The sequence below is a fragment of the Eutrigla gurnardus genome (assembly GCF_963514095.1).
Source record: "Eutrigla gurnardus genome assembly, chromosome: 6".
Lineage (NCBI taxonomy): Eukaryota > Metazoa > Chordata > Actinopteri > Perciformes > Triglidae > Eutrigla > Eutrigla gurnardus.
The window spans coordinates 1,139,590-1,153,763 of NC_139920.1; the positions used below are offsets into that span (position 1 = coordinate 1,139,590).

Sequence of the window (14,174 nt, forward strand, 5' to 3'; positions counted from 1 at the left end):
CTGATGTGTGAACAATGTTTGAGAGAAATGGTAATATTGTGTATCTGGAATGAATTTTAGATCTTTAAGTCCATCTCATGAAAAATGGGAGCAAAAACAAAAGTGTTGCGTTTATATTTTTGTTGAGTGTACATACAGGTGAATATATGGGTACAGAAACTGTGTCTAGAAAGTTCCATATGTAGTCTTACCCCCTCAAACGAAAGCAGCCTCCTTTTCAGAATAGAAATATGTCGCTGGGTAAAATGAGGGAATGATGCGCGACCATCAAAAATACTACCGAGTTTCTAACAAAACTAAGCTTAATGTAAATGAGTGAAGTTGTTGATTTTGGCGGCTCCTGTGGTCAAAAGCGGTAATGTTTCTGAGCATCAAATTCACTTTAGAAAACCTCTCACTGCAGCAGGGTCTGATAGTCTGCGGCTACATGACGACCTCCATTGGCGTCTCACAGGCGTAACAGCCCTTTCTGTCTCAGTAGCTTTTACAATGACAACAGTGCGGAAAAAGGGAGTGATACTCCCGCAACGAAAAGGCAGCATAAACGGTAGGGATGTGCGATACCACTATTTTTCCTTTCGATCCAATACCAAGTAATACCAAGGCTCTCGATACGATACCAATACCGACACTTTTAGATGTCCTACTTGTGTATATGAAAATGATGACTTTTACAATGAAAACTTGTGAATGTGATTATGAAAAATGTATTTTATACCTCTGTATAAGAATTAAACAAGCTGCCAAATATCAGAATTTGTTTTCTCTTTAAAGGAAAACACCACCGCATTTCCATACTGAACTATGTTCTGCCCTGATCTTAGACGAGGTGATACATACCTCCCTCTCCTCTGTGCGTGCACTCAATGGTTCTTGCGCGCACTTCACGCAGCGCTAATTTGCTAGCATGTAGCTTGGCCCAGTATATTCCTTAGGATCCAAAGGGGGGTGAAGTTAGAAGCGACAAAGCACTTCCACGTTGTCCCTATTTAAATACGGTTACGTGAGTAGTTACACGACCCAAGTTTGGTTACACAAAATGAAACATGCCAATTTTTCTAAGCGGATAACAAGGATAACTATATAATGGCGGAATAACAACTGGAAGCACTTCGACGTCAGCGCAGTAATATCATCACTCCCCTCCCCCTCTTACTTCCGTCAATAGAACCTACGTGACCTGCACGCCGTCGCCTGCACTACCTGTAGTAGTTTGTGCACAGTTGAGGAAGCATCAGGTTGTAGTAAGATAATTTGTGAACAATCAAACATCATGGTTATAACGTGCATCGTACAGGGTTGTGAAAACAAGCAGAAGGTATATAGTCCCGTCATGTTTCACAGATAATATTACTGCGCCGACTATGTATGTACTATCTATGAAAATAAGAACAGCTGCTCTGACTTCAATATAATTATTTTTGGACCAGACAGAGTGGTCTTCTCCACTGTCTCTGACTGACTGATAGACGACTGCTGGCGTGTGTGCATGTGACGCGCATATCAGTGCGCGAGCTGCCAAGCTTGGCCAAGTCAAACAGGAAGAGGAAGCCAGAAGAAAAGTAGTTCCGAATGTAACCGGATGATATATGGTATCTATTCATTTCGGTTCTTTGGTGTCCTCGTTAGTCTGTTTTGCGACAGGTATGGCGATCGCGGCAGGTGTGACACGCCCCTTTCCGGCACCTGTAGTGCCGCCGTGGCCTCGGCCGCTAATGCGGGGTGGTTTATATACCCCCCCGGTTATTTAGTCTCTCTCTCTCTTCTGCCGAAGCGGGTGCTGCGTGTTGGCAGCTCCGCCGAGCCATCGTATCCCGGCGTCTGTGCAGTGTTCCGCAGGTATGTAGCGCAGTCTCATGACGTGACGAGGTAATAACATGCTGCGCTGACGGTCCTTTGTTGTAGGTTGGCGCGGTGGGCCGGGATGGTGTGTGTGCGTGTGTGTACCCCCCTGTCCGGTTAGCTGCCGCTGCTGCCGCCGTAGCTGCTAACAGCTATTAGCGCTGATGCGGGCTCGACGCAGGTAACCCGTGCTATGAGCTTAGTGCTATTTTTGTCTGCTAAGTGTGTTTAGGTGTTGTCACTAACGATTGCTTTTGTTTTTGAAGCTTGTCTGGCGTTGGGCTGCTGTGTGCCCTGTCTTGCCTACAAACTTTTGCCTTTAATGCCTAGCCTCTCCTTTTACTAGCCTTGCTCTGTGTATTTAGCCTCTGTTTTATTAGCCTCGCTTTGTTTAATTAGCGTTGCTCCGTTTAGTTGTAACCAGTCGCGTTGCTCTGCGTACTTAGCGTAACCAGTCGCGCTGCTCTTGTCGCATAGACAAGCTTTGAAGCTACTGGAGTTCAATCTTGTCCGCTCAGATCAGACCGTGAGTTGTCAGTGGGGAGTAGAGGGAAAATATTGCAGCAGTGACAGTGAAGGACCTGCTAAATATATATATGTTGCATGGTTTATCTTGGTTTTCTCGTTGGAGTTTCTAGTTGATTTGTTTCTTTGTTTTTTTGAGTTTAAGAGCAGTGACCGCTGCTGGAGCTAGCTGTTTATCGGCCCCCTTCCTCTTAGCTGGACCACTACGGATGGGTGTAAGTGGAACACCATATTTTGGCTGACATTAAAGAAAAGAACTATATAAATGTTTTAGAGCTAACTTATTAAAATTGTTTACTGCAAGAAATAAAGATTGTTAACTTATACATCATACGTGCCTGTATTCATTTGTGTGCGGACCTGTGTATGGGATATTTTCGGGAAACCCCCTCTGAGATATTAAAGTTAAAGGAGTATACTCTTTAGGTGAAAGTCCTAAGGTGGCGTTGTCGGTGTTATATAGATTCTCTAGATCTGCTGCTCACAGTTAGACGGGGCCACACATATCCAACACAAATATTGACCACAGCTTTCACTTTTTACTTCTATAAAATTGATTAGAGAGTCTGTGTCATAAAAGTATTAATAATTCTTGTAAAAGTGGACTTGGAATCGACATTTTGATGTAAAGATCGATTCTAAAAAACACCCCCAGATCTGAAGTATCGATATTCACGGATCGATACGCACATCCCTAGTAAACGGGGCTTATGATTATGTGCTATCTGGTGAGGAGTCATTCAGTTACCGGGATGAATCATAACCTACTTATCAACGATGATACCAGTGATGTGACTGGCTGAGAGACTATTTAATCACCACACCTGCTGAGCCATGTTCCTCCATGCTCCTTCATCCAGCTGCTTTGCGTGTTGCGCTGCACATGTCCATGTACACACCACCTTGCACTTGGAATGTATTATTCACAGTTCAACTGAGGGTGCAAAATATTAAACTGAGGGTGCAATGCTTTTGGAACGGTCATACTTGCGCCTGACAGAATATTGAACTGAAAGTTTGCCAAAGTGGAGCTGCAAAGATGCTGACTTGCCACACATTTACTTAATATAAGCTGACCTGGCACACGCAGTAATGCAGCGTTTCCCTGAATAACGCATCCCTGTTCCCCTGTGGATAAATCCCTCTTATTTTGGTGAACCTCTGACTTTACCTCTTAATATTTGAACTCACAGAACCGCTGAAAAGCTGAGCTGCTAGCATGGCTGCAGACAATTTTACATGAAAACATTAGATTTAGGTTTTAGTTTTTTTATTAGTGTTGTTTAATATCCAGTTTAAGTTGTTTGGTTTTGACGGTAAGTTTCGTTGTAGCCTTGCCTACATAGGTTAGCACACTGGTAATCTGGCTTTGCCAACCCCGTCTCCACAGTAAAAGGTCTGGCTAAAGTATATCACATCTCCGGGATGGGGGGAAAAACGCTCTGGCTCGTTTGTATTTCTCTCAACCAATCACAATGGACTTGGGCGGTGCTAAGTTTCGGAAGCCCCTGTGGTGGGCAGCAAAATAGTGTCTGGAGGAAACTCGTTTGGATGGAACGTCGAGCCCCGTCATTAACATGTCTGATTCCCCATAAAAGAAAACTGCATAAAACCTTAAAACACGTATGTGGACTGTGTGACAAGACGTTTATTAAAATAAAAGAAACATAATTTGATGGTCGGTGACCCAGCGGTGAAGCCTGTCTATACTTTAGCTCTGGAGGAGCTCATTTAACACACTGACGGTTTGCTAGCCGTCTGTAGCTTTAAACCGATACCAGGAAGCCCGTGCGAAGTGGAACGGATCGGTATGTCGGTCATGTCAACGTTACTGGAGCATGCCGCTGCCAGAGTTAAGAGATGTACCAAAAAAACTCCGACTGATGCCGGCCGTGTCAGAACACGAATCAACATCGGGCAAGTTGCTAGCCTTAAGGGAGTTTGAGACCGGAATCACAGAAAGCAGAAGGGGAGGAGTAAGTCTGACTTCCTTCCTCTAGGTGTTGATCCCGAGCCTTCACTTCCTGTTTTCTAGACTAGTACACTGGAAAAAACCTTTATAGAATAAAGTTGTAACAGAAGTTCTTCAGACAGATAACAGAACATTTCCCCCACTCACTTCCTTGCACATCTCTCTCGAAGAAGGGAATCTTACCTGCACAGCGTTGGCACTAGGATTGGTGTTTTTCTCTGCACAAATGACTAAGCCGGACTCAGCCAGGACCGTCTGTTGAACGATCCACCACCTGCTGCGACCATCGGAAGTGACTCACTGCTGCTAAATGGGAAACATATAGGGTGAGGGGCACGATTCTGAATGAAACATTATAATTAACTTCAGATCCGACCACCATCAGACCCACGCAGGCCTTTGAACGCTGATGCTGACAGACTGGCTGGCACTTTGGAGGGAGTTGCTCCCATATCTAGAAATATTCTAAAATTCCAAATCCATTGTTCTACAAATCAACTTCCATTCGTCGCCATCAATATTTAATCTAGGCTGTCAGAGCTGACCTGTTTGAACTAATCCACTCAAATCAATAGAGCATGACCTTACACGATGGAGGATAATGGAGATACAACCGTGAAAATGATAATCCCATCTGGTTTAAATCTCGAGACTCAAACACTGATATGTTTCTTTGGAAAAAACAAGCCACCATGGATACGTTTTAAAAACCGTAGACGTCCGTCAAAGCACGGAAAAACAAACGGGATATAAACCGTTCATGGGTCAGTTACTATCAGCATCAGCCACAAAACAGGAAACTGAGGACTGTAACAGTGACTGAGGAGTCTCTGAGGTGGAACAGATCAGTCGAGAAGCAGTTGAGAAACTCACGATGATAAGGTGTATCTGTCCATACAGTTTCTATATCCATACAGTGAGTGTAATGTCCATGCAGTTGTTCTGTCCATACCGTGGTTTCATCAGTGAGTAGAGGTGCAGGTCTGCTGGTCGCCCTATCACTGCCACAAAACTCTGCAGAGAAGATTTCCACTGAACTCCTGCTGCTGTGATCACATCCTCAGCCTGTAACACTGAAGGGACACACTAGGCATGAATCTGTGTGTTTACAGGTGTTTCACATTAGAAAGAAGCCGAACACCACCACCACCATGAGAGAGTAAAAGGAAGGCAATCCCCTGTTTTTTTTGTCATTCGTCTCTGTGTCAAAGAATGTTGGAGCATGTTTTGGCACGAGAGAGCAGCAACCTGTGTGAAAGCCTGTTGGCACCTACCTCCACGCTGTTAGAGCTTCTGTTCGTCTTCTTCACCTTCTACACACACTCACAGGAATGCTGTCACACATACACACGTCACCCTGAGACGTATGGACTCTACCAACAGGGAGAGAGAGAGAGAGTAAACTGAGATCGGAGAACAAAGGGCGACTGAGTTTCTTCGAGTCTGTCCTAAAGCTGGAAAAAAAACAGAGAGAGAGGGGGAGAGAGGGGGTGCAGAGAGGTTTCCAGAGGTTTTTACAGCCCCTTGCCTCACTGCCTCCAACGCTCTGTATTTCCTTCTCTGTGATGCAGATTTCTGGCATAGTGTGCATTTGTGTTTTGCAACCTTATTGATCATCTTTATTGTTTATATGTATAATTTGCACTCTGCTGGAAATTCTGTAACAAAACATCATAATTTGAAAGCTCATTTGTTTTTTGTTTTGATTATCTAAATCTGAAAAGTAGCTAAAGTCAAAGAGTGGTAAAGAGCACAACTTCAGAAAAAAAAAAGATCCTGAGTTTCAATAAAAAGATGTCAACTTTTTCTCGAGGGTAACATTAATGAAAAGGTGTCTTAAATGGAAATGGCTCATTCTCTGGTGATCATTTACTTGTAGAGAACTTTGCCCAGTAGATTTGTATGTTTGTGAATTTTGTCCTGATGGTGGCACTAGGAAAGGGCAGGGGTCACAAGGTTCCCTGGGGAACTGGGCGGTAGATTTTTCTGGTGAAGTTTGATAAGAATGTCTTACTGTGCTGCAGAGTGGAAACTGTTGTTTCCTCTCCGAGCAGTAGACTGCATTCAGAGTCTGAGTGATTAAACACATGTTGTATGTGGAGGGTCTGGTGAGGGCTGGGAAATCCATCCAGGAGGAAGGAAAACTGCTGACAAAAAACACACACAGTATGTGTGTATCAGTATATTCAATCTGAAATCTAACTAAGAGCATTCACTGCAGTACTGGGCTTCAGTAGAACTTTGATGTACTTGCACTTTCCTTGAGTATTTCAATTTTATGTCACTTTATACCAGGGACGTGCACAGACATTTGGAGGGGCTATTGCTTGAACCTGGAAAACAATCAGTCTTTCTCTCTCTTCTTCAAACGTCTTTGCTGCATACGAAGGGCGCAATCACACTAGGCCATCCTTTCCATAACCAGTTTGTCCAGTGTGAATGCTCTGTTATGTTCATGCACGAGCACATGCACAGGTACGCAATGTGGACATGATGTAGGCTTTAATCGATTGACTGAAAATACTGTTGTCTCGGAGCAGTGTCAGTGCAAACCGGTGGGGGACGGGGAGGGGGGCAATCGCGTCGCAGTGCAAGACGATCAATTGGTCCTGGTGTGAGACATTTCTGACATTTAAACATTTGGGATTATCATCTCATAACAAACTAAGCCAAGGCGACTTCTATCAGCTTTCACTAACGTGACCTCTGCTTGTTGGTTGAAAATTCATGTAAATTGACTGTAAACGATTTATAATCTAGTATGATTCAAGCGCCAAAACCATCACCCTGGTTGCATTAAAAAAGTCAAAGAATTATGTCTTAACGCCTTTTCCTTGACCTCGGGGGGAAAAAGCAACTAAGGCGAAGGAAAGATGAGAAGGAGAACTCATCAGGATTTAGGAAAAGACGGGATCTGACTGCACTTTCACTAAACTACTTAATTATAATGCTGTTGATGATTGACAGCTGAAGACTGACGTGGGTGTGCGGTGGTGAAACTTCTACGATGGACTACAAACAGCACAGGGTCCACTTCTCTCCATGTTGTTGCTTCTGGAAACAGCTCCTTCAGGTCCAGCAGCTCCTCCTCCCTGCTGCTGTTACAATCAACTCTGCTGCCAGTAAACCAACAGATCAACGCTGTTCAAACACATGGAATATCAATGTGTCAGAATGAGAATTTAACCGTTCAGTTCTATGTTGCTACGTTTCCTACTAAAGAAAACAGCTTAGACCAGCTTAGGCTGGTTGATGGTTTTAGCTGGTCTTAGCTGGTGGGTTTAGATGGTTTGAGCTGGTATAACTGGCTGGTTGATGGTTTTAGCTGGTCTTAGTGGTTTTAGCTGGTTGATAGTTTTATATGGTCTTAGCTGGTAGAATAGGATGGCGGATGGTTTTAGCTGGTTCAATAGGCTGGTTGATGGTTTAAGCTGGTTCAATAGGCTGGTTGATGGTTTTAGCTGGTCTTAGTGGTTTTAACTGGTTGATGGTTTTAGATGGTCTTAGCGGGTGGTGGATGGTTTTAGCTGGTTCAATAGGCTGGTTGATGGTTTTAGCTGGTCTTAGTGGTTTTAGCTGGTTGATGGTCTTAGCTGGTAGAATAGGGTGGTGGATGGTTTTTAGCTGGTTCAATAGGCTGGTTGATGGTTTTAGCTGGTCTTAGTGGTTTTAACTGGTTGATGGTTTTAGATGGTCTTAGCGGGTGGTGGATGGTTTTAGCTTGTTCAATAGGCTGGTTGATGGTTTTAGCTGGCCTTAGTGGTTTTAGCTGGTTGATGGTCTTAGCTGGTAGAATAGGGTGGTGGATGGTTTTAGCTGGTTCAATAGGCTATTGGTGGTTTTAGATGGTCTTAGCTGGTTGATGGTGTAGAAGCTGGTTGAATAGGCTGGTTGATGGTTTTAGATGGTTTTCAATGTACACTAATGAGCAGGAAATAAATTATGTGTGCATGGTTGGGGGTGGGGGAGACTCAGTTAGTGTGTTGTGTTAATTGAAACGTACAATGTGACATTGCTGCTGTAGCAAGTGGTCAGATCGGGCATGGTGAAATTATTTAGCGCTAATGTGGAAGGATACGGAGAGGTAAGTTTCGTGACCGAAACCTCTCGTCCAGCAACTGGGCCTCGCGCTGTATTCCGCCGCTCGCAGATCAGCTGTTGGCCAGTTACGCTAATGCGTAGGGATACAGGGGTTCTGCGGTTGAGAAAATGTAGTGCCAAAAGAAAGCGCGGTCTGACGGCGATGTAAAGTGGTGTGAATTTTACCTATACAACATTCAGTTGAGCTGACAAACATTTTTAGGTGAGCCTTGTTTTAGGTGGTTAATTTGGCTTTTTCTCTGGACCCCGTTCACTGCGGTACAAAGCTGAGCGTTGGGGTGGAGCAGCTCTCTACTTCTCCAAACTCTGCGCTGATCGTTGATAATGGCTGGGAACAGATCGACTATAGATATGTACTTTATGTAACCCACATGATTACTGAACCAATTTATGTGATTTGAATGTAGTACCTTAGCCTGACTCAGTGTCATGACTATCGAACGTGACCTCACTCTGAACTGAGCGTGATCTCAGTCTGTGCCAAGCGCCATCTCACTCAGAGCCGAGCTACTGAACAGAGCACCCGCATGTAGAGGAGCTGACGAACCGGGGTATGTAACATGATGAAAACCACGTAAATTAATGATTAATCCTTGGGCAGTATCTTGATACATCTTCTGTTTATTAAGGGAAAATTGCGCGAGTGTGCATCAGAGAGAGGAGCCAGTTTCACCGTGTTAAGCCTCTGTGAAAACTCCGGTAAGAACCATGCTACATCCAAAGGGGCTAGGCCTTGAGGTTAGCTGTTGATATTAGCATGATGTGAGAAAATTCTTTTCATTGAAGTATGTTCATAAAACCAGTCGAAGTCCCCGATATGTTTCCTAGTGTTTTAAACCCACCGTGGTACCTGCAGTATCATTGTGAACTTGGAAAAGTAACTGAAAAAAGCTTGCTAGCTGAGCTAGCGTGAAGCTAATGCTAATCACGGCTAGCGCCACTAAGCTAACTCAGGTATTACTTGTAATGTAATGGTGTAGCTGGTTAAGCTAAATTGCCACTACTGGAGCATATAAGAGAGAAAGAGATGGCATGGATATTTGTGTTGATATAATGTCAGTTGTGATAGAAAAAGTGCTTTTGATTAAAGCAATGTGCATAATGTTTTTTACTGCACTAAAGTTGTTAAATATTCATGTTGGTTAAAAAGAATAATTTTATACTGTTAATTTATGGTTGAAAGATTTAAAAATATATATAATCTATGGTTAAAGATATGTAGGTGATGTGATAGGTAATTGTCATGGTAAAAAACTTATCCTGTACTGTAAAAAATGTACAGACTAATTTACAATGCTTTGAATGCTGTATATCCTGCATCTGGGTATATATATGGAAGATATAGAGTGAAATAGAGTGAAAAGTGGAAGTAAAAAGATGTCATGATTTGAATAGAGAGTAATGGTTATTGTTCTGCACTCTATGTGGTTTTTCGTTTTGCCGGATTAGGACTTGATTCAGATTCCGAACGGAGGTTCGGTGGCGAGCCAGAAAGGACGAGCGACTCAGTGCACGGTCTGGCCAACTGTGGGATCCACTCCGAGGAACTTTAGACATCATCTCACTTCACTCGTGATACAGATAAGAATATAACACAAAAATCTACCTGGGTAGTATGAACAGAACTGAAACTGAACTCTGACCTTCTACAAACAAGGAGACACTTTCTTTTGAACTTTTTTATTTTATTATTTTTGAACTTTTTGAAAGAGCTCTATTTTTTATTTTGTGTGTCTTTTATTTTCATACACTGCAAAATATTACTTACCTGTGGCAATGTCAACTGTGAACTTCATGCTATCGTGTTTGAAAAACTATTACCAGCTCTCCGATCTAGAGAGATTGTAGGTGTCATAGTGTGTAGCTAAAGGCGCTACATTTATATGACCCCACTTCAAAAAACCCGAACCAGCCAAGACCAAGACAGGCTGACCAAGCAAGGCCAGCTAAGACCAGCCCGACCAGCTAAGACCACCCTGATCAGCTAAGACCAGCCTGACCAGCTAAGACCAGCCCGAACAGCTTGACCAGCTAAGACCAGCTTGACCAGCTAAGACCAGCTGACCAGCTAAGACCAGCTGACAAAAACCTAGCTAAAACCATCAAACCAGCTAAAACCAGCTTGACCAGCTAAGACCAGCTAAGACCAGCTGACAAAAACCTAGCTAAAACCATCAAACCAGCTAAAACCAGCTTAACCAGCTTGACCAGCTAAGACCAGCTGACCAAACCTAACCAAAACCATCAAACCAGCTGAAACCAGCTTAAGCTGGTCCAAGCTGTTTTTTTTAGTAGGGTTTACCTTTTAATTATGTATTATAGGCCTATATTGCTTGTTTAACTGATGCTTCTCGTTGTTGAACCAACTATCCCATTTCCTGCTGGAACACTGTAAATGTCCCGCCGTGGGACAAATAAAGAATGATCTTATTTTAAATGTGGACAGTCAGGTCTGGGGCTGAAATGATTACTCAAATTACTTGAGTTAATCGAGTAATTCGATTACAAAAAATGCTTGAGGCAAAAACTCTGCTTGCGCATTATGCGGCTGCTCAGCAGGGATCATTGTTCCACCCGGACTGTTTTTTGAGGAAGCCAGGGCTCCAGAGTGACATTTAGGACGCACATGCGACCAAAAATCAGTGAAGTGCGGCTAAATATGTTCCTCGGTCGCACCGGCGCTCCTTTCAGCGAGGCTGCAGTGGAATAGTCTATTTTGCTTAGGAAGGTTCCTAACTGAAGAAGTGACCTGGAAGTAAACAAGTGGCAGCCATGGTAAGAGCCGTTCGCGTAATGTCCCTGAAGAGGGATATGTGAAATAAAAGAAAGACAGACACGGTGTTGAATCCTTGCCAGCTTCATTAACAGTGAACGAAAAACATCATCTACACATTTTACATTCACATGTATTCACATGTCTTCATTAACACACAATAATAAACACAAAACACTGTATTCATAGTGTGCACACATACTCAAATACTCCGCATTAATAAATAACACTGGTGAGTATACTGTACATGACCCAACATAACCTTTATGTATGAACATATCGTTACTCAGTCTCTCTTTCTCGTTCTCTACGCACACGCGCGCACACAGTATTCTTTCTGACGTAACAGACTACTCCGTGAGCCACAGGTGGCTAGCTAGCTAGCTCATACCGTACGAAGAGCTACACGAGGACTTAACAACAAAGTAACATACAAAATAACATTCTCCGCACGACTCCGCTACACGTCAGGGCATACATACATTACATAAAATACAGCACAACCATATTATGCAAACCATGTTTGTCATATCTGAAGAGGGATATGTGAAATAAAGAAAGACAGACAGGGTGTTGAATCCTTGCCAGCTTCATTAACAGTGAAGCATCGCGCGGCAAGGGCTTCCCCTTCAGGCCTGTAGACAAAACTAATCAATCATCGAACACACATTCAAAGTGCCTAATCGATCATCGAACACACATCCAAGGTGCATTGTAATTACTTTTTAATCACTGTACACATGTTTTTATCACCTCAATGAATTGTAACTGTTTTTAACTCTTGGACACATCTTTATAACACCTCAAATACTTGTAATAATTGTTTTACTCTTTTTAATCAAATGTCACTAACATATTTATTAGTATTTATTATGTGTTTTCATCACACAATTACCTACACATGAAATCACACTATCACATTTGGATTCTCTAAATGTGAAGGAAAGAAGCTCCAATGCTTCCTTTCAGATCTCCTTTAGCATCGGATGCAACGGACCTTCCTATACGAAAGGAAAGTACGCCGACCCACAATCCACAATTCCTTGCGAGAGAGCAACAAGTGCCGCACACCTCGTTCATGAAAATAAACCGCCTATTTACATATTTAATTATAACTTTCATGCAGACATATAGTAACTGGAATTGTGTTGATAAATGTAATTGAATGGTATTTTATATTTATTTCAATCATGTTACTAAAACCACAAATGGAATGTAAATACACCAAACGGTCAAACAGGAAGGAGGAGCTGCTGAACTGAAGCCAGTCAGTGAACGAGACCATGATTTCCTCTCGGTGTGCGCGGCCCCCAAAGGTAGCTTCTTCCTCACCTCAGATCTCGGTGCCCAGCCATGTCTCCTCAGCAACAGCTAGTGTGTGTGGGTGTGTGTATGTTTGTGTGCGTTAGTGTGTATGTCTTTGTGTATCTCTGTGTGTATATTTGTGGGGGTGGGAGGTTTGGGTTTCATGGTGTTCTTTGTTGTTCATATTTTGTTTTGTTTTTTGTTTTGTTCGCTTTGATTTTCTGTGAGGCACTTTGTGCTACTGTAAAAAGTATGAAAAGTGCCATATAAATAAAGTTTGATTTGATTTGATTTATAAAACCTACAACATGGGGAGAAGTGACGATGTGCTTTTTGTAGTCCATTATTGTAGTTTCTCCAGTGGGGACGCACGTCAATCGCGGGTGCCGATCATCAGGACTGGTGGTGCTCAGATTCTCTGAGCACCACCAGTCCTTTTAGGAGATGTAATATTTGTTAATCCTTTTCACAATCAAGAACTTGTTTTGCTGTATTTACATTTCATTTTATTTGTTGCTTTAATAGAGGGTCCCGGGTTCGATTCCGGGGTCGGGACGGGTTCCTTCTGTGTGGAGTTTGCATGTTCTCCCCGTGTACGCGTGGGTTCTCTCCGGGTTCTCCGGCTTCCTCCCACAGTCCAAAGACATGCAGGATGGGGATAGGTTGATTGATGACTCTAAATTGCCGTAGGTGTGAATGTGAGCATGAATGGTTGTTTGTCTCTATTTGTTGGCCCTGCAATGGACTGGCGACCTGTCCAGGGTGTCCCCTGCCTTCGCCCAATGACAGCTGGGATCGGCTCCAGCCCCCCCGCGACCCTGAATACAGGATAAGCGGTAGACAATGGATGGATGGATGGATGTTGCTTTAGTTTCTTTTTTTTTAAACATTTGTTACATGATTGAAATATATAAATTTAAATATAATCAAGTTGTTATCACTGTCCACACACATTTATCAACACAATTCCAATTACTGTCTGCATGTAAGTGATCAAGTAAGTAAGTATGCAAATAGGCATTTTGCTTGTTTTGGTGAACGGCCGAGGTGTGCGTCACAAGGAATTGTGGGTCGGCTTAATCTCCTTTCCTTTGGTAAAGGAAGATCCCTTGTATCTGATGCTAAAATGAACTAACTTAAATACTCCTGGGTCATTTATTCCGTGAGGAACCTTCCTAAGTAAAAAAGACTATTCGACCGCAGCCCCTCGCATTCTCTGAATGCAAAGGTGCTTAGATGCTTCCTTTCACATCTCCTTTAGCATAGGATACAACAGATGTTATAGATATTATATAAATAGTATATAAATGATTAACAAGTGAACATAGCAAAATAGAATTGAATGGTTAAATTCACATTCTCGCACAAAGGTTGTATTGATGTTTAACGTTCAATTGATATTCCATGTGTGAATGAATAGTGTTGGCCTGTGCAGTTTAGTGGCATCATACTGTAACAGCAGCAGGGAGGAGGAGCTGCTGGCCCTGAAGGAGCTGTTTCTAGAAGCAACAACATGGGGAGAAGTGGACCATGTGCTGTTTGTAGTCCATCGTAGTAGTTTCATCACAACACACCCACGTCAGTCGATCATTAGCACCATTAGAATGACGTACTCCAGTGAAAGTGCAGTCGGATCCCGTCTTTTCCTAAATCCTG

The 14,174-nt window shown here is 42.9% G+C and overlaps 1 protein-coding gene across 1 annotated transcript in view; it reads right to left on the bottom strand.

The window, feature by feature from the left end:
* The window catches only part of frem1b (Fras1 related extracellular matrix 1b), a 134,679-nt gene extending 128,910 nt beyond the window's left edge, over positions 1-5,769 (bottom strand). Inside the window, exons 1-3 of the mRNA XM_084011537.1 lie at positions 5,614-5,769; positions 5,292-5,412; positions 4,523-4,645 (exon numbers count right to left, since the gene is read on the bottom strand). The gene's annotated coding sequence lies outside the window, so the exon portion shown is untranslated. The remainder of the gene's footprint in view (positions 1-4,522; positions 4,646-5,291; positions 5,413-5,613) is intronic.
* Positions 5,770-14,174: the final 8,405 nt, after the last annotated feature.